This window comes from Argiope bruennichi, chromosome 10 (assembly GCF_947563725.1).
Source record: "Argiope bruennichi chromosome 10, qqArgBrue1.1, whole genome shotgun sequence".
Lineage (NCBI taxonomy): Eukaryota > Metazoa > Arthropoda > Arachnida > Araneae > Araneidae > Argiope > Argiope bruennichi.
Genome location: NC_079160.1, coordinates 11230521 through 11253171, shown reverse-complemented (window position 1 = coordinate 11253171; position 22651 = coordinate 11230521). Strand labels below are relative to the sequence as shown.

The 22651-nt window shown below is 30.9% G+C and overlaps 1 protein-coding gene across 1 annotated transcript in view; it reads left to right on the top strand.

The window, feature by feature from the left end:
* Positions 1-1778: 1778 nt before the first annotated feature.
* The window catches only part of LOC129988447 (serine/threonine-protein kinase SBK1-like), an 88816-nt gene continuing 67943 nt past the window's right edge, over positions 1779-22651 (top strand). The window contains exon 1 of the mRNA XM_056096675.1: positions 1779-1945. The gene's annotated coding sequence lies outside the window, so the exon portion shown is untranslated. The remainder of the gene's footprint in view (positions 1946-22651) is intronic.

Genomic DNA, 22651 nt, shown 5'->3' with positions numbered 1-22651 from the left:
AATATTATTATGTTATTATATTTCGGTCTAGAGGTTCAAATCTCCTTTCATTCTTTTTCTCCCTAAAGTGAGCAATTTTGATTCTTTTTTTGAATTCAAAGATTCTAATTCAATTCTAATTTAATTCAAAGTTCTTTTAGATTAGATTCTTTTTCCCCTTAACAATCTCCCTTATAAACAATCCCTTTTAAAGGTATTTTTAAAATTTTTTTTCCTGCCGATCACTGAGGATACACTGTACGGGATATTCAATTAACAAAGACACATCAGAAATGAATTTTTTTTCTTTTAACATTTCTTAGTTTTGACTTCGAAATTACCAAAATTAAGTCGAATTATCAAAGATATTTTAATATTATCCTTCTAGGAGACTGAAGGTATCAGGAAAAAAAATTCGAGTTAAAAAGTCTGAAGAGTGTTAGAGTGCGTTAGAACTTTAGTTTTCAGTTGTATAATATTCAAACAAACATTTTTACTGTTCACTTATGAACGATAGCCAACATCAGCTTTTTCAAAAATAAAAATCAAAGGATCAATCTGTTAAAATGTTAAATTTATCTTATGCTTAATATGGGAATATTTACTGCACTGTTTGATAACTAGTTGCCATTTTTTCGTGGTACTGTACCAGTTTACTTTATAAGGGAATCTACTACACTTTTTTCCACGTATCATTATGGCAGCCTCTAAAAGGTACAATCTTTTCAATAGAATAGTTTTTGGGACATCTGGGAAAGGCTTCTGTGACGCAGCAGAAATAATTATAATTAAATATCTAATATATATTAATATATAATACAAAATATCTAATATATATGCAAGGTATCCCTAAATTCATTGGCCAAATTTTAAGAGTAGATAAAATATATTAAAAGAAGCATTTTTTTTTGTTTTTGTTTATATAAAGCAATATTGGATCAAAAATGAAAAGTGTAGACAGAAAAATAAGAAATGCTAAGGATTAAGTAGTCCGCGTCTGGTTTCTTGGCATGAAGTGAACCGCACTTTTAAAGCTGACGGTGTGAATGTGGAAACATTTTGTGTTCCGGTTTTGCCCTATTGGGGAAGAACCTTTGGTTTAGCGCTGTTATTTCGTTGTCATTCGCAGCCCTTACATAAGATGCATGCCTGCGTTCTCAGAGAGCGTAGATCGCTCCATCACGCAGACACTTTCTCAAACAGAAAATAATTTTTTTAAAGCTCACGAAATGTCATCCAAATTCAATTAAATTGTTTTGCAGATTATTTGATATTGCAAATTAAATAAACATCCATAATTATTCGTAGTTTTTCTTTCTAAAAGTGCATCTTTATTTAAACCACGTCACTAAGCTTTTATGGCGTTTGCTCTAAAAATATTATATTAAAAGAGAGCTTTTTTTTAAAAAAAAAAATTTCCTCTGCATTTCTTGTTTTTCTTTTTTTCACCAATACTCTTCATCTTCGACCCTATATTGCCATACAAACAATGCTTCTTTATATGCACTTTATCTATCCTTAATGTTTGGGCTATGAATTGAGGGATAGTCTGTATATTTTAGATATTTATTTATAACAATTAAATATTAAGCCATTGTACTTAAAACCAGAACATTATTAAGCCATTGTACTTAAAACCAGAACATGTGATCTGAGAAATTGTTTTGCCTAATATGAGGCATATAGCAGTGTATAACAAAGCATTGAAAAAATTCCGAATACCGAAAAATATTTGTCAAATGTTCGCCAAGCGCGTCAACTATCGCCAAACGCCGTTATCCTCCTAATCCAGAGCAGACGGCAACCCTGAACTCTAGTCTCAGAAGCAACCGATTTCTCCCAGGATCAAGACATCCCCAGGATTTCGGATCTTTCGACTCCTTCCAGAAGAGCAGTGTCACAAAAATCCGAGCGGGTACTGTAAACGCGGACCTCTCGTCCTGACCACGCAAGGGTCACTCCAAAGGTAATATATTTCTCTTCATCTCGATTCCGAACTGCGTGGATTCGGAGCTGCTATAAATAGCTCTGTGACGACTGAGGCGCGATTATTTTTAGCGACCGAGTCCTCTTTTGAGGTCGGGCAAAACTACTTTTTTGTTGTTATCTCGTATTAGCGAACACTGCTTGTTTATTTATCGCTTCGGAAAAATTGACCTTTAAAATGAGACGCTGGAGGTGTTTCTTTTTCAAGTAATGCTAAAGGTAAATTGTTGATGCGATGAATATGTAAATTAAGAGTATTCTATAGTATGCGTAATTAAAAGAATGAAACCTGAAATGCTCGGCATTAATCTGAAAAAAAAATGAATCAGTTTTTAAACTACTCATTTTTATTTATCTTTTTATTTTTAAATTTTAGTTTAATAAAAAAATTATTTTTAAAGGCATAACGGGCGTTCAGAACAAAATTTTTCAATTTCTGAACTATTGAACTTAGTTTTTCTTAACAGTTTCGTGATATTTTTATGTAGTAAAAAGAAAAAATTAAAGGCATAAGTAAAAAAAGGTACAAAAAGTTGGCAATTCATTGGCAACTTTATATATATATGTATTAATATAGATACGAATTCAGATTAAGATCCCACTCTCATTGATTTCAACCAAATTTACTAGCCGCTGTTTAATTATTTATATTTATACAACATATTAATAATGCTACATACATAAAGCGTTGTAATTAAAAGTTTAATGATGATCAAACATAGTTGGCATAAAACTGTAAAAAAATGCTACCACTATCCTGAAAGTATCTGTATCAGCGAAAAATTCAAAATGTTGGTCAATTTTTCGCGTTTGAATCGTCCACTGCACCCATAAATGTTCGAGCAAAATAATTTATTAGAAAAATTGCTAATTCGTGTATGAACAGGCCTACACCATCACATGTGTAATTAAAAAAACACAAACAGGGAATGCTCGCCGAGAAGATTGTGATCCATAAGCATATAGAATTTAGGAAATTTACTCAACATTTTTCTCAGATGTTATGATAAGGCAAATAATTCCTTCAAACATTATATTTAGGTTAATATAGTATAATAGGTTAATATAGTATAATTCAGTATATTTAGGTTAATATACTGAACGAATATAAAATATCCTCGAATATTGATAGCTCAGTGTTACAAATTGTAGAATATTGTTTTCAACTTATTGAATTAATTTATGACCATAAAAAAATTCATCTAAAATTCTATTGAGAGGGATTGTACTTATGTATTCCCAGATTATCATCTATAGAATTCTCGGAACATAATACCTATTCCTACCATCAAAAAGCTAAACCTTCCTTAAATTAAACTTAAAAATAATATTGGAAAAATTGAACTAGTGACTACTAAATGATAAAATAGAATATAAATAGTTTTTTATGTGTTTTCATTTACTTTTCACTTCCACAGATTAAATTTTTGAAATTATGTGTTTGAATGCATGCCTATCTCATTCATATATTGTGTGTGTGTTTTTGACTAAGTGATCGACCTGGCTCTGCTTGGAATAAGTTTATTTTCGTGGCTATTTTTATTTATAAAAATATTAAACATTTAATCCATTGCCACAAAACTTTAAATGAAACTTCAATACTTGTGAAGAAAATTTAAAGTACTTTCCACGAAATTACAATTGTCAAATATCAGATAAGCTATTGACAAGTATGTAACGTAAATTCCATAAGCAATAAAGTGATCGAGAAGGATGTATGTTAAATGGATTAGCTATGAAGTATTAAAATAAACGTATGCATGTAACAATCAACTCTAGGGTGAAAATATAACTTAACATATTAAGGAAGTCTTTTTTAAAATTTGCTTTTCTATGAGTAAGATTATCAGTTGATATATTACGGCCTTTTTGGAATATCAATTACAAAAGTGTGGAATTTGGCTATTCTGAGATTTTAATTCAAAATCCTTTGTAATTCTTATTTTTTTATCAAGTTCGTATTAACATAATATTAAAATATATTCTATAATATGAATTTCTTTTCCTTATTTCCGAATCAAAAAAATCAAAGGAAATTCAAGCATCTACTCGTAAGCATCATTGCATTATAACATTATCCTCTTAAAAAGTATTATTTATTTTACCCCCATGCTTTTATTTGATACTATTATGAGGTTTGATACTATTTTACTAGTTTCTAATCTAGATATAAAATTAAAAAATAAAGCCATCAGAAATGCGAAGCAGTTCCATTAAATATGAAATAGAAATACTCAAGCAAAACCCAAAAATTTAGCAATTTAGGAATGTAGATTTATTAATAATAAATTTACTTTTTAAGAATTACTTAAATTAAACCATCTATTCTGTATTTCACTAGCGAAATGAATGCTGAAAGTATATTGCATCCACTGTTTAGTAAAAGTTTTTTTCGGAATTACAAAAAAAGTTGCACGGAAATAAACCTAACATCATAGAAAATTATATTTTTTGAATTTTGAATTGATTTTGATTTTTGTATACGCCAAGAAAATTTTGTGAAGGAAATTAAAAAATTTCAATTCGTTTCGACTTGAATTTCGTAAACCCTTTCTGAAAGAGCACCTATTGCCTCAATAGTAAATATAAGCGAAATTAAATAGTTCTAGATTCAACTGCATTCAGAATAATTTTTCTATGGCTCCCCACACAGTTACATTCCAGCCTAAGCATTACCATTTTATATATTTTTTAAAACTGTATTTCTGAATTGTTTGAATTACTTACAGACATGCTATCTTCTATCTTCAGTCTATCTATCTATTAAGTGAATAATTTTTTAAAGCTTTTTATACAATCTAGAATTTTATTACTGAAAAAATATTTCATTAAAATAACAATAAAAATTTCTGATTTTCGAAAAATAAAAGACTTTGAATATGTTATATGTGAATATAATTGTTTATTTTGTTTATTAATTAATTTAAAATTCCATATACCGTTTTCTTTTATTAAAATTACTTATTTATTGATAATGTTTTCATGTACTAACAGCTTTGAATTAGTCAATTTTTATCGATTATTAAAAATGCTTTCGATGAGATTTTGGTTTTGGAAATATATTTTCACTAAATATGTTCAGTCAAATTCAGATGCTGGCTGAAGTATTTGGCACTGCTTTCTTGTCTAATATTTTTATATAAAATAGATATTTGTTTTAAATAAATCCTAACACGAGGATTTCTCACGCTGTCTGCTATTAAAAAAATGAAATGTGAATGTCATGCCTATCCAACAATTTTTACAAACAATCGAAACATGAATTTTTAAACGCTGTTAATAATTTTTATGCTGAGATACAAAATTTAATGAAATATTGGAATTGGCAATTCGGAGGAAACGAATAAACGATCCGAGTTATCTCTTGTATTTTCATTCATCAAGAATCGAAATTTTAAAATAAAATATTTTTTTTCTTTAAATATACTTACGTAGTATTTTTTAAAAACTTTGCACTTAGTTGTTAATTATTGAAAAAATTATATAATTTACTGTGGGAAGACTTATTGTTTAAATTTTACTTAAAAATTATCTACTTACTTAATTTATTAACTTTTAAACACATTTTTAAGTAAATTTCAAAGCAATATATTAAGTTTGGTTTTGAAACCGAAATCGTTTTCTTTGTGTCATCAAAATATTCGATGGCATGATTTTATTCTTCTATTGAAAATTAAAGAAGGATTTTGTCTAATATCTATGTAGTTTACAGGACGAGTAAAAAAAAGCGCCGCTTTTATAAGATAAATCGGACATAATAGCGCTATGTTGTCATGAAACTGGTCTCCATTAGAAAAGTTCCAAGATGCAACGAACAAAACATGTGTAAGACTATTAATAATACTTCTTTTATGTTTTACTATTTGACGGAATCATGGGCATGAAATATTATCTAAACGATTTACTTGTTATAACCGGTATCTTTAGAGAGTTAGCTAATCATTAAAGTTATTAGTATTTCATGAAACGATAAAGATGGTTAGAATTCATGGGCAACAATGTAATCTATTGTTGAAAATGGCGCAAAACAAAGTTTAATATATTTCCAAAATAATAAAATAAAAATACCAAAATAAACAACTTTAAAATATTGACAAAATTCAGAAAAAATTCGCAATGCTTTTAATTTGAATCGTTAAAACTTCAAACATTTCATTTTGAAACGGTGTAAGATTTATTTCAGTGATGTAACATTTTCAGAAGTTATCGCAGAGAAACGCCAACATTTTAAAAAGTTCAGCTTAATTTTCAGGAAATTAAAGTTTTGATTAAAATTTTAATACAATCATTCCCAGTTGAACATTTCCACGTTTTAAGATATATATGTGAGGAATTTCATAGCCATGAGTCATACGATCCGATCTGTGAAGCTGCAAAACATATACATTCATCTTTATTATTACTAGGTTTATGTATATTCACATTGAGAAGATACTAAAAGCAACATTTGTGAAGTCATCGTAGTTTAATTTTGAGTAAGTTTTCAAAAATATTATAGACACGATAAATGCATTATCGAGGTACGATGCTTCATGACCAGATCTCTGATACCCCCATTATTACCCTCCCTTCCTTTTTCGTAGCAGAGAAAGTATTTTAATGGTGATGAAATACGGCAGGCACATTTTGATGATGTTCATGGTTTAAAAGTCGAGTCGGAGAACATAATTTTCGAATTATGTGTGTTGTTCTGTAAAAGCGATTTATCAAAATACAGAGAGCAGGATGGTTGAGATTTGACATGTCATTTTATCATCAGAATCGCAGATTTCTATCATTATTTTTGATCAAATCCATCAATTGTCCCATGTCTCCTGCATGTTGAAGGAATAGAATTTTGTTTGCATTATTAACATTAAAATTGCTATTTATAGCAAATTTAGATCAATTATAGGGAAATGTCTGAAATGCATGCTAGATTCTCTTCATGGCACTGCAAAGCTGAATGCAAAACCTGGGGATAAATATAGGAGAACCCTGTTGAACTTCAAATAATGAACGTAATAATGACATAATTAATAATATCAAGAAATTAAAACTAAATATTTTGACAAATCTCCACGTTTCAGACTTGCCTGAGTGCGAAAAACACATTTTTGGCATTATATCTGCCTGTCTATCTGTGACAAAGATAATTCAAAAATGCTTTGAGCTAAATGAATGGTTTTATTTCTGGTCTTAACACTAAATTTATAGATTTTTTTAGGTTTTGAGCAAACTCCATTCAAAGGAAGTCTGTCTGTCCACCTGTTCCAGTATAAGTTAATACGATAATAACAAAAAAAAAAAGCTAGATGGATAAAATTAGATACAGAGATTTAACATCTATAGTGTAGGTACCTATCAAATTCTGAACAAAATCCAACCAGGAAAAGAACGTCTGTCTATAACTCAAAAGCGCTAATAGAAATGGATGAAAACGCCATAACTCAAAAACGCAGTGACTTAAATGTATCACATATATTATGCAATTTTATGATTGCCGTTATAGATCTGTAACAATGCAGTAAAAGTGCTAAGATTCAGTAAAAGATTCGGTAAGATTCAGTGCGTTAGATTCAGTAAAAGTGTTAAACTCACTCCAAAGGTTAATATTTCGTAACTATTGTATTCAAATGTCATGCCTTAGTCAAGATCCAAAACATTTTGCGGGGCATGAGGGATAACACTTTGATTGGGTTTAATTAAACTGTTCAGTCTGAAAATCATATTTGATAAAGCTATTCCTTTCTAACTAAGCTATAAGATTTTCTTTTTAGTTTTATAGTTTTTTTCTACCCATGAATCTCCTTCGTTTTCTTAATTTGTTTTCCTTCATTTTTTTCACGCTGTTGTTTGATTTCACGCTGTCACAACAGAAACACAAGCATTTTTTTTCTTTGTTGTTGTTGGATGTCATTTTCCAAAAAAAAGATACGACGATAAATTTTTTAAACACAACTCAGATAATTACACTGAAAAAATTTTGGTCTATTTAAAGATAAGTGGATTTTTTTAATTGCATCTTATCTTTATTATCTTGACAAATATTTTTTGCGGCACTGTTAGTTCTAAACCCACGAGCCGCCTATGTCTTCTGTGTCCTTTTGTAATATTTTTTTGACTGGTTTCACTGTCTATTTGTGAGAATAATAATGATAATGTCTAAAATAGTAGAATAATGATAATGCCTAATGATTATAATTGTTTTCTGGTCTCTTCTTGTAGTTCAAGAAAAAATGGAACCCCACAATCCATTTAGGCAACTGTATGAAGTCCTATCTAAATAACTTTTGAATAGAAACAACAACAACATTCACCTAATTTTATCAGTAAATTATCATTATAACATCATTATAGTAAGTAGTACCTAATAAATATCCTCTCAATATGTAATAATATATTTGGTTAGGTACTTTAAAAATAACTTAATAATTGCTAAAAATTTGTGAAAATATTTGGCCTGATGCTATCTAAACATAAGCAATTGTTCTGCCATTAACAACCACTTTCTTTAACAAAGTATTCCCCAAACCACATTTTTCATCGTTGCAACATAATATGCCTGTTCCATGGTCCAAATATTTATTATGATTGAGGTTCAATCTAGACTACGATCCAAATTCTGTAACTCTTCCCTTCAAGCTTCAGAATTGATTAAAGAGATGTTTGTTATCATCTGACTATATATATTTTCAACTTTGTTATAGTTAAGATATGCATTTAGCATTTTAAGACGTTTTTTTTTTTTTTTCATATATTGAAACCAACGGGAGTAATCCCCCCCCCCCAAACTTCCACGCATACACTCTTAATAAAGTTGTTATACCAGATAGTACTATGTATGGTATTGGTGTACAATAGTTAAGAAATATTAACCTTTGGCGTGGATTTAGCACTTTTACTGAACCTATCGTGTGATTCTTGGCGATTAATACCTAGCATGTGGTTAATAGTATCCGAAAATCAAATTTGCATTTTTGCGTTTTGATACTGAACTACACTGGTATTCATAAATCCATACACCAAATTTGATATATTTAAAGTATCGCCTTTTTGAGCTATCGCATTTGCATGTTCCTGAAAATATAGACTGACAGACGGTCATCTCTCAGTTCCATTTGGATCAAAATTTAATAATTGTCTACACTACGGATGCTAAATCTGTGTATAGAATCTTATCCATCTAGTTCTTTTCGTTTTGTAGTTATCGTGTTAACTTATATTAAAATAACCGGACAGACAGACTTCCTCTGAATTAATTGTCTCAAAATTTTATGGTAATCTACAAATTTGGTGAAAAGACTATATATAAAATTTCACCCATCTAGCTCCAATCGTTTTTGAGCGATCTTTGTCACTGATGGATAGACAGATATATTGCCAAGAATGTGTTGCTTTCATTCAGGGAGATCTGAAGCGTAGAAATTCGCCAAATTCTCGAATTCTAATTTTTTCACGATTTTAATATTTTCCTTATACTTCACATGCGAGAAAGTAATAAAGATCACTTGATTTCAAGATCGCCACTTTTAGATAACTGATCGGGAAGATGCTCCATCCTTCTGCTGATTTAAAGACAGTTTGTCCCGACAGCTGGGAAGCGAACCCTTCAGAAGACGTGCCAAGATTGGAATGGATTAAAGTGAGATTCTGCCTTCCAGGTAATGAGGCACGTGATTATTTAGATAAACAAGCAATTTGAAACGAAGCTGAGATCCAGATAAACAGACAGATAGGAGGCGCATTAAAACTAATATGTGGAAGATAGTCCCTTTTTAAAACAACAAGAGTGCCATTTGGGGCAGGATTTTATTACTTTGAACTGTTTTTAGACTATTTTAGATTATTTCCAACCGATCTTGTCAATATGGTTAACATGACAGAAACAAGTCAAACGCAATTAGTCATTACATTTAATGTCACTTCATGTGATTTCATGTCATGACCTGCATTCAGTCCTGCTCACATTCAACTGTAAATATCAGTTCCACGAACATCTTTTGCAGATTTGGTTTAATTTGCGCTGAGCCTGCTTTAGAGAAATCCGGGCATGACGCCCCCCCCCCCCCTTTTGTTGCATTAGCTTTATTCAACAATAAAGCCCAGTCCGTCGCATTTACTTTCTCATGTAAGAAATATAAAAGAAGTACTGTAATCATCGAAAAATTCGAACTCGAGATTTTGACGAATCTCCACGTATCAGACTTCAGAGTTCCAGCTTCAGAGAAACGCAATTTTAGAAAATGTCTGTGACAAAGATAAATCGAATTGAGGTAGGCAGATGAGATACGATACAGGGTCTTTACATAAATTTGTAGTCTTCTATCAAATTTTGCGCAAAATCAATTCAAAAGAAGTCTGCCTGCCTGGCTATTCGAATATAAGTTAACACGATAAATGCTAAACGAAGAGATGAAGATAGTTAAAAATCGATGCATAAATTTATCTTCTATAATATAGACACCTACCAAATATTCAGCCAAAGCCAACAAGGGATTGACTGTCTGACGGTCTGTACTTTCAATAGCATGTAAACGCGATCATTCAAAAATCCCATGGCTTAAATATATCAAATTTGGTATGGGATTCTGTGACTCCAGTTGTATTTCTATGTCAAATTTTTCTCAATCGGTTGGAAATAAACCTGTCTAAAAAACAAATGCGCCTTTATTCAAGATTATGAGAGAAAGTTTTGTGGAACCATCCCCCCTGGTTGAAATAATGAAACCAGATAGACACAGAGATGGACAAATAGTGTCATTCCAAAAAGGGCTATTTTGAACTCGGAAGGCTTAAAATGACGGCATTCATAAAAATTTCAAATTTGGACTTTTATCAGTTGCAGTATTTTGTGAATGCGTGCTCCGTATACAAGAAAATAAAGAATACCGGTCATTTTTTGAAAGTACTATTTTAAATAAAATATCACAATCATTCTGAATATAATTTACGCAGAGTAATTGCTCAGTCGTAAAGCAATTTTAAAAAGAATCATCTTAAAAATGTGCTCCCCTATTGTAATTTTACTGTAATTTTTATTCGTTTATAAACTGTAGAGATACAGATTTATTTCAGATTATCATTTTAATTCCTTTATTCGCAAACACTCTTCTGATTTGACACAATCCAAAACAAAAGCCCATAATTATTAAAAGAACTCATTTCTTCCAATACGAACACGACATTTTGAAACGTTTTTTATGCTATTTTTTGAGGCAATCAAAAGAGAAAGGGAGCATTTTTGTGTCGATAAATTCCTTCAAATAGGGTAAAAAAGATTTCCAGACAAAATAGCGAAATTCTCTCATTTTGTTTAATAACTCTAGCAGATTTGTGCAGAAATTCCTTTCATTATTTTCCGGAAAGTGCTCTTTTTTTTAAATCTTATTTTCTTTTGAGTTTGGAGCCATTTTCTTTTGATGAGCTGTATTCTCTTCCCGGTCATAAAATTTAACTGCTAATGAGAAGCACTGTAACGGGCACACATAAAAAGTGGAATTGGAGTCGTTTAATTCCTAATGGCCGTATCGATGTGCCGAAATGTCTGTGAAATTCCTTTGCACTTAACGTAATTACTTGCATGATTGACTGCAAAGGAAGAGCTTTTCTTTAGTTCGTTTTAAATAAGTGAAAAGTGGAGAAATACTACGAAAGTTTCTAAGCAACTGAAACTCCGGATTAGTGACGAGTGAAATACATCGGCATCATGACCATAACAGTCATTAGAAGTTGGTTTGGAGAAGTTTTCTAAATAAACTAGTTTCTAAGCAATGGAAACTCCGTATTAATGACGAATGAAATATGCCGGCATCATGATCGGTCATGTCATTAGAAATTTGCAAGAAGAAATCTTCAAAATAAGCTAGTTTCTAAGCAACTGAAACTAAGGATTAGGGTTGAATGAAATATTCCAACCAATAATGTCGTTAGAAGTTAACTCGGAAAAATTTTCAAAGTACAGGGAGAATTAGAATTTATAGACAGATTTTAACTCTTCAACAACTTCTATAGTTAAAAGTTACATACGCTACAGTATGGTGCAAATCCAGTAATAAGCTTGGCAATCCACAAAATTATAGTTGCAACAATTGTATTTTCTGAGATGTAATGTTTTGGTTTTATGTCACTTTTCACTAAGGCGGCGAGAGAGGAGGATGCAGATTAACATTTCAGGAGGGCCCGTGCTCAACAATAGCATAGGCATATCATAAGAATTGGACAAGAATAGCATAAGAATTAGGTATAGAAATTTTGTGAAAAGTTTGAGAGTCCATAGAAAGCCCGGGTTGTCTAAAAAACATGATTAGGAAGCTAATTGCTAAATTTACCTTAATCTTCGATCATGGAATATTCTCTCTTTCTGTTTAGATACAATGATATCTCATTTTTAATTTAAATCTCAAATAATTTCCTTTTTTAAAAAACTTAAAATAGCCATGTTACTTTATTCTAAAGTTTTCTCTTATTTCTTGATCCAAAGCCCTCTTATTTTATTCAATTATTTCTAACAGGTGCTCAAAAAATTGTCGAGTTTTGATTTCCAACACTCCGAGCGAAAAGATAAAAATACCTAAAAGCCTACCACGTTATTTTTTTTTGAAGATACCTAAGATTCCCTTTTCTATATCAGCACGTTTCAATGAAATCCATAACCGACTTTGTTAGTAAAAAGCCCTAAGAGAAAACTTGTCTCTTGTATTGCAATGTGAACAGACATAGTGTTATCGCTTCCTGCCGCGTATAGATTATGCTCACCTACGAAAAAACAAATTGAAGTTTATTCGAAAAGTGTCTTCTTTTCACTTTTTGCTCACGCATCTGCAAAATTATGTTTATATATATGTGTGAGTGTGTGTGTAGGCGTTAGGAATAGGATGTAGGCGTTAGGGATTTTTATTCTTTCATTCGGAGAGTGAAAACTTTATAGTAAGAAATTTTTTAGATTCCGTGACAGAAAAATGGGTTTCGGAACAGAAAATCAGAGAAAGTTCTCGAATAAAGTAACATGGGCTAATTTAAGATAAAAAATAGAAACCAATTAGAATATAAATTAATTTAAAAGATATCATTATGCACACACACAAAGTTATAAATATATCTCATACTAGGAGTAGAAGACGTGATGAATGTTTTGGACGGAACACCTGGACTCTGTGGTCCTATATCTCCGAGACATGATAGTTATTTTATTTAGACCTAGTAAAAAATATTGCTTTAAGACTGGATATTTTTGGTGCCTTTTTCTTTTTATCTGTAAGGGAATTGTTATTTAGTAACATAGTATAACTCATTCATTCATTCTTTTGCTTAATATTCACATATACATTCATACAACATATATATTTTGTATAAATATATAAACTATTACCTGTATAAAACTCGTTCCGGTTCAACTAAGCACATCGATTTCTTTTTTCTCTTGTGAAGTTCCTTATTCCATGAATATTCAGTTAAATGTCTTTTTTTTTCTGATTTCCTTCTATTTTTAAAGATTCCCTTCCCCCAAAGACCATTCCCCTTTAACTTTATCTTATTTTTCTTCCTCTCCCCGTCTTCTCGTTCTTCTCGCAGGAAATAAGTTTTCTTCTTCGTGACTCAAATCCAATTTTGAATCCATTTTTTTTTTTTAATCTTCTTTTTTCTTATGTGTGCTGAAAAGCAAAAGAAGTTTATTCAAACGCGGAAATATTTTCCACCTTGTGTTGCCTTTAATCTTATATTTTATACGTTGTCAAAATACTTTTTGGTGAAGTATGTATGGTAACATTGACTTTGAGTATACATCCCATAATTTATTTCGAATAAGAATTTTGGAATTTTTTCAGTTCTTTTACAGATAGAAACTCAGTTATACTTCTCCCGTCTGAATGCTTGTCTAAATGTGCCATTTGCTTTGTTTTTAAAAAATAGATGTCCGATTTTTAATATACTCAAGGAATTCAAACATACATTTATTTTTATACGGAAACATTCAATTAGAGTTTTATTTTATTTTATACACAATAATTTAATTTACCGGTGGTGACATGTTGTATGATAAGTTCAAAATACAAAATATTGAGGAATTTAGGATTCACATTATTAGGGTTCTGTAAGAAGCACACCCTAATAAAAGATATGCGAATTATTATTATTATTTATTGCTTCGTTAAAGTATTTTTATATACTTGCAATAACGGTATAGTTTCAAAAAATTCAATAATTGAAATAGTTTGCATTAAATTGCAATAGTTGACTTAAAAGCCCCAGTAGGACTATTCTCTCAAATAATTAACATGGTGAGTTTTTGAGATTATTTTAAGTTAACTTTGTGACAAGAAAATTAAGTATGCATTACTTGTAGGCATTTGAGACGGCTTTCCGTTAAACGATTGGACCCAACATTTGACACAAATCTTTAATTTCAATGATAAGATAATCAACTTTCATGATATAAATCCTTGTGTTTTTGAATTATCACGACTGGTCGACAAGCAAATATTCCGCTGCCGTTTATTCAAAATCTGAGAGAGATCTGCACTTATGAGGATAATTCATTCCTCTAGTTCTTTAAAATTTTTCAATTATAGCATTTCCATGCAAATCTACAGATTTCCAGTAAACGAATTGTGATGAAAATTATAACCGTTTTAATGCGCCAATCCAAACTGGAATTTTTTGACGATTTCTCTCTATATATTTTGTATGGAGAAAGTGGAAAGATAGGCGACTTATTCATATAAAGCACTTGAATGATAGATTACTATTTGTTTTTTCCCGATTAGTGATATAATATTTATGATAATCCAATATTAATTTGTTATGTTTGAAGAAAGGAACTAATGCAGAAATAAATAAAATTCGCTATTTCCTATTCAATTAATTCTGTATTTAAATTAAAGCTGAATCTTATGACTGAAAAAAAAAGAAATCCAGAAGCTCTTATCATTAACATCATGAGAAGAATGTTTCGCCTTCATTGGACTTCTTCTGGACATCCACTGGATTTTATGTATTACAGTTTTTATATCATGGTAAAATAAAAAGTAAGAAAGTATATCTGCTTGCCCTTCTATCACATGTCTATTTCTATCGAATTCTTTTATATTTTGTATGCTAGTAGTTTATTTTTTTAATAAACGATTTTCGCATCACGCAGTAGTAATATTACGGGCAGCTTTTTCATGTTAATAAGAAATGGATGATTTGAAAGTCGGTAAGCAAGTGAATTAAACATTTCAGTATGAGGGTTAAAAGATAAGCATTGAAGAGAATTATGATCTGTATATATAAAAATGCCTCGATTATGTAAATCTCTTATTAACTGGTAGTTAATACTGGAGAAAAATTACTTACAGAGTCAATTGATAGGAAAATTGAAGTTACATTTATGTCATTTTTAATAGTGGACAAGGGCACAGAAAAAACGTAATTAAAGTACATAAAAATACACTTTCTTCATCGAAACCACCCAAGGAGAAAATGCATCGTAAGGTATACTACATTGTCCTGTTAAGATGGCGCCTCTCATAAGAACAGAACACAGCAGTTATGGAAGGTAAATAGGATGGTAGTGAAATTACCCCAATATTAGCTGACTCGATTGTTCTTTGATGTACTTGCTATGAAAAGTGATGAACTGTACAGAAAACAAAATCACGCATCCGGACATTCTATATAGAAATAAGAAAGAATGGTAGCTCATTTTATTCGAAGTTGTGAAGCGATATTTCTTGGCGAAAAGCTTTGGAGATGGAGAGCAAAAATATTTAGGAAACTTCATGTAAAGAATAAGTACTTGTTAAAAATATAAAGAATTGCAATAAAGTTGAATAGAAAATATCACAAAATCTACTTTGAAATTTAAAAAAAAAAAAAGAATATATCAACGAGTTAGAAATATGAGAGTTTTCTTTTAATTTGATAAAAAAAAAATCTTTAATTTATGTCTTTAGACCATTCCTCAAATGTCAAGTTTCTAGAACTCTGTGCTTTTCAATTAAAGTATTCAAATATATATATTAGGAGAGTAGATAGACAAGATTTCTAAAACATTTTTTCCGGATTCAGGAAAGGCAGCAATATGAGAAATTCGTTAAAATCTGAATGTCGATTTTTTATTTATTTTTTGCTTTGACGATTGCATTTTTTCTCTCATATACGTCGCGTACGAGAAGCTAAAAATTTGAAAGATCGTCTTTTAAATAATGGTCGAGATTAATGTTATTCTGTTTTGAAATATTATTGAAGTATGAAAGGCATCATTCCAGAATCTAAAACGAAAAACCTCTTTCTTTTGTATCAACAGAAAAAATGTCACATTAGTTCTTTATTAAAAAGGAAATTAACGGAAAAACTGGAAATAAAGAAAATTGTTTCCCATTTTCCTGTTGTTACTCGGAGTGAAATTCAAATGCATGTTACAAAATTCGTACTGAAGGAATTCTGTCTGTGATTGTATTTACCATTTCAGTTAACTGTCAATCGCAGTCGCTTCAAAATGCGTTTGGACATCCCCAAAAATGTTTCTCATTTTATATTTCTATCCAAAGAGAGTTCTATCCGATGAAGTCACCATGACAACTTTTATCGGCAGAAATTTTTTCTTTTTCTTTTTTTAAACTATGCCAGGATCACGAGTCACTTTCTGGAAGGTTAAAATGAAAGCATTCGTTTTTGAACCAGTATTAGATTAGATCATATGCAATAGACCAATGAAACAAAAAGGAAAAGTGCTCGATTCACGTGTTTCGTATCTTGTATTTTCTAACGCGCTTTGTATTTAGTTTCTTTATGTACCAATGTATATTTTAAAATGGAGACACTTCCCGCCATTTTGCACCGATCTACTTATATGATATGAAGATTATATAGTAATCAAAACCGTTTGATATTTAAGGTTCGAAAGTACACAAATATTAATAAATAAAACGACCGTATTGTCAATACGTTCGTCTGGATTCATTAGATACGCTTCCACAATTTTGGCACTAGAACCAGAAACCGAATTTCATTCATGTTTTAGAACTATCATGTTTACATTCTTAGGGGCAGATAAAAGATAGGGTATTCATTTACAGTTGAAAAGTTAAAGTGAAAGTTGAAAAGTTAATGAGACATATAAGAAGAAAAAACGATGTGTTAATAGTGTTTTTAAGTTTTGCTGCTTTGCGGGACTTGAAAGTCCTAAACAAAAAAGTAAAAGTAGAGATTTTTAATTCATTTTTTAAAGGTTTCTTGAACTTTTTATTTTAATTTTTTGCGATTCATTACTTAGCATTTCAAAAAAAAAATGAAACGTGTTTAATTAAAATTGGTTTTTCACTTCCTTTTACATCTTTTTTGCAAAGTAAACAAATCGGTGGTAATGTTGTTCCCAAAAAATGATCGCATAATGTCCAATAAAATTCTTATCCCCTTCCTCCCGCATGAAATGGTAGGCCTTGGATAAAGCCCCAAATGTCTTACATGGCATTAGCGAATTATACTTGCAAAATGTAGATCTTTGCATAAATCTAGCATTTTTATTGTATCTATCATTCGAATACGTAATTTGGACGCCTTTCTTCTGATCAATAGAAACCAAAATTCGATATAGAACCGCAGTTGGTGTTAAAAGATTACATACCGAATTTCATTGATTTCAACTTTGCCTTTATGAGTTCTTATAACAGTTCAACAGACAATCAATTCGTTGTCAGATTTCTTTCACAATTTGACAAAAATCTATATTTTAGATGCAAAACCTGTGTAACAAAATTTATCTTCCTAGCTCTAATTTTATCGTTCTACGTTTTCTAGTTATTGAGTAGCTATTTACTAGTAAATAACAAGACAGGCAGACTTCTCTGAGGTCTCTTTTAAGAAATTTACTAATTTGGTTTTCAATCTATATATCAAATTTCAAGTATCTGAACAAAACGATTTCGAGCTATCGTGCTGAGACAGACAGACATAAAGCCGAAAATGTGTTTTTCGAACTCAGAGGTCTGAAATGCGAAGATTCTTCAAAATATCGAGTATGAATTTTTTTGACAACACTTTCTTTGTATTTAGTATAGATGAAAGTAGAAAATATTTACAATTACTTCTTAATTTTCTCTTATTTACTTCGTTATTTTTAATTCTTCTTCATCACCGTAAGTTTCGCGCACTGTTTTTTCGATGAAGTGAGATAATGGCAAATAAATTTCGGTAAGTTTCCTAGCAAATTGTTATTTAAATCCAAAATATATATTTACGAATATCATTTTCTTGTTTATGGAACCATATTTCAATATTAAGCTCCATGTAGAATATAGTTTGTTAGAATACAATGAATGCAAGAATACAAAAGGGAACAAAATTATGAAACCTTTAAGGAAACATCTCAGCCATTAAAATATCCTTATGCGTCTTAAATTCTATGCATGATATTTTATTCTGTTTTCTTTAGATAATGTCTGAAAACTTGATGGACGCTTGAGAGAAAAGTGAGCCATTACAGACTTATTCCCTCTCATGTTCTCCAAAAAACACTTAGTAAACATCATGAGCATCTTCTCAATATTAATTATTAAAACGAGGAAATATTTTACAGATTTCTAAGCAAAGGTTTTAAACCATTGAAAAAATTAATTGTCACTTTTAAAAAGAAATTTACTAAAATTTATAAACTTTATGAACGAATAGAGTCTATTTTTTCCTACGTCTTAACTGTGATTATGATCGTGGCACTGGATAACATAAAGTATTGTAGAGAACTGGGCATAAGACGAAGGCGGGAGAATCCATCGCGAAGAAAAGAAAAACAAAAACAAACAAACAAACAGAAGTTACTTGAAGGTTGACCTATATACTGATATCCTAAATTTTTTTTGAAAAATCATATTCTTTATTATAATATGAGCATTCATATTCCATATTCCAATTATATTATTTAGAGTAGGCCTCATTCCATTTTTATGCCTAGAGCCTCTAATTCTTGGAGGTAGTGCTAATCAGAATCATCACGAGAAGTTTTAGGAAATGATTGTAGAAACGACGCCTAAAACGCATGAGTTATATCATCTGTCACTTTTAAGTATCATAGAAGGAGAAACCAGCCAAAATGATCTCCCCTAATCGTTCTACTATATGACGTAATAAAAGTGTAAACCAACCCACATAAAATTGTGGACGTTGAACTAAATCATGCTTGTCACGAGTGATCAATATTTTACTTCTTCGTGTAGTAAATATGGAGAAAGTATTGTATCAATTTTCAGATATTATTAATCGCATGCCAAAGATAAATCGCTCACAAACTCGTCAAAGATCGTAAGATAGATTCAATGAAATTCTTACATTCATGTCGAAGGTTGATATTTCGTAATTATTGTACGAAAACAACAAATAAACAAACAAATTTGTAATTTTCTATCAAATTCTGAACGAAATTCATTTCGAAGTAATTGTTTGGTTGTCTTTATGAATATGAGTGAAACAATAGCAAAAAAGCTAGATAAATAAAATTTGGATACAGATTTGGCACCAATATTGTAGATCAGTATCAATTTTGGAAGCCAATTGATCAAGAGGTTGTCTGTTTATCTGTTAGTACTTTGCCATGCAGCCAAACGCGATAACTCAAAATCACAATGATGTAAATAAATGAAATTAGACAAGTGATCTAGTGACTACAGTTGTATATTTATGTTAAAGTTTGGTTTCAGTCTGACGGAAAATAAAAGCGCCCAACATACTTATTCGATTTTCTGATACTTGTGTATGAAGCGCATTGGATTACTCACCCCCAAATCGTCAGAGATCGAGCTTTTAATTCAGCAAACACGCTAGATTTCATTCTTAATTATTATTCTCCAACGTAATTAAATCACCAGCTTTCTTTACAAAAATGCAAAACTCCCAGGCAAATAAAAATCTGAACTCTCGTGGCCTTCTCGACCGTGTCCAAGATTTACAATTTTATGCGGGGGAAAAGGGATAACTACTTTATTACAGTGCGCGAAAAAAGTATAAGGACAACATGAAATTGCATGAAAATATGCTTTATTTCCATTTCACCTGAATGAACTTTTTATATTTCTTACTTCTGTTGCATAATTTTGTGATAACACTTATACCACATAAAAAACATAATTTAGCTTCAAAATATTGATTTTACAAAATTTAACATTAAAGGAAATACGGAAAAAATTATAAGGACATGTTGTAAAATACTTAAAAAATGTTTCAATAATCAAGAAAACTACCTTTTTTTTCAATCACTTGAATAAGCCGAGAGGTCATAGATCCTGAAAGATCTTTTGAAATGTTCACAGATATTTTTTCCCAAGCGTCTTTGATAGCGACGACAAGATCTTGTGTACATTGATACTGTGTGCCGTTTTTATAAACTTCTCGTGCTAGAAGTCCCCATAAGTTTTCGATTGGATTAAGATCGGGGCTTCTCGCCGGCCAATCAAGTAAATTTACAGAATTAGCTTCAAACCAGAGTTTTGCACTCGTAGAAACGTGTATCGGAGCATTATCCTGCTGAAAAATATAGTCCCCTGAAGTAATTAGTGGCGCTTCAAATAACAAACTTTCTCCCAACATATCAACATACTTGTCCGAATTCATTTTACGGTTGATAAATACAAATGGAGTGGTTCCATTTGCCGCAAAAGCGTCCCATACCATAACCGAGCCACCACCATATTGACGCCTGGAAAACACTTCCTTGGTCTTTCGCAGATCATACCAAAAATAACGAAAACCATCAGGTCCATCAAGATTGAACTTTTTTTCGTCCGAAAAAGTTACACCAGCCCACTTTTGACCAAGAGAAATGTATTTTTTGGCAAAGTAAACTCTTCTTTTCTTATGATGATTTGCAAGAGGGAGGCGTGACACTAATTCCCCATAAGAAACTTGAGGATGTTTACTCAAAACATTTTGAACAGTCCTTGTTGAGCATGGTAAACTCAAATTTCATGGTAAACTCAAATTCAATTTCATTTGCGGTTTCTCTTTTCTCGCAAGCTCTCCTTACAATCATTCTTTTTTGTCGACGAGTGAGAATTTCTGGTCTCCCAGTTCGCTTTTTCATACCATACATCCCAGGATTTTTTAGAAAATTATAAACCACCGTTTTAGATCTCTTGATTCTTTTTGAAATTTCCTATCCACTTAATACACATTCTCGAAAAGCAACAATTTTTCCTTTTTCAGAGTCAGAAAGTTGAGTTCCTTTGGGCATCGTTTAAAAATTCACACTGAAAGTCGCCGAGTGGGAAATTCTTTTCGCAAATGAATCTTTTAACTCGGAATTGTCCTTTTATGTTTTCAAATATGCAAATTTTTAAATAATTACTGGAAAAAAAGCAATGTCCTTATACTTTTTTCAGTTTTCATTTAGGTTTAAATATCAAAATTTAAATTTTAGCAGATTTTAAATTGAAAATTTTAATTACTTTACTCATAAAATATTTTAGTTTTACTTCTATTTTTGCTGCAAAGATTTTTCGCGTGTCCTTATAATTTTTTTGGGCACTGTATAAAGTACGTGAGAAAGTTTCTTGAAGATCACTCCCGCTGGGTATTTCTGGAAATTTTATTACTTTTAAACAGCATCGATAAATAGTGACATTCTAATGACTTCATAATTTTGTGAATGTACCTAAAATGATAAACTGTTATTCTGAACAGATGGGGATGTATTTAAAGTGACAGATACTTGAGTTACCAGGACAGCCACTTACAAAATGAAATTCTCTTTTAAAGAGGAAAACGTTCAAAACTTTCATGTATAAAATTATACAGATTCCCTCACATTTTCCTAGACTTTTTGTTTGAATAGTTCTGTTAAAGCTTTGTATGGCGAAAGAAGTCAAATGGGCTCATTCGGTATCTTTTTATTTTCTCCTATATGAAATATAGAGAAAGAGTACAATTCGCTCTGTTCGAATATAATTCGTGAAATTCGAACGCGAGATTTTGACGATTGTCCTCATTTCAGACTTCCTGAATTCGAAAAATACATTTTTGGCATTGTATCTTTCTGTCCATCTGTGAGATTATTTGTCTTTGATGAGGGTAACTCAAAAATGTTTCGAACTAGAGGAATGAAATTTGGACCGATCTTTACACCAAATTTGTATATTTCTGTCAAATTTTGAGCAAAATCCATCCAAAGAAAGTCTGTCTGTCCGGCTGTTCGAATATAAGTTAACAAGGTAACTACAAAATCAAAAGAGATAGATGGGTAAAATTATGCATACAGTTTTAACATCTTTAAAGTAGAAGCTTATCAAATTTTGAGTCAAATCCAATAAAGAGTTGATCGTCTGTCTTTCTGTACTTCCAGAAACATGTAAATGCGATAGTTCAAAAACGCTGTCATTAATTTCAAATTTGGTGCGTAGTTTTGTGACTACCTGTGCGGTTCTGAGTTCAAATTTTTGTTTCATTCGATTGCAAAAACGCTTCTAAAACATGAATTTTTTTTCGAATACTATTAGTTGCATGCTAGAAATTAACCACAAAAAAGGATCAAGAAGAATCCTGCGATAACTTAAGTAAAAATACCAAATTCATACCAAGACATTAATATTTTGTAATTATTGTACGCCAATACCGTTCAAGGCGTTCTCTAGGATGACACCTGTATTATAATGTATGGAGAAAGTTTCGGGGAAATTATACCCGTTGGTTTCTGAGTTTTCAAGTATAGGAATCCCACAAATTTGAGGGAGTTTCTTTT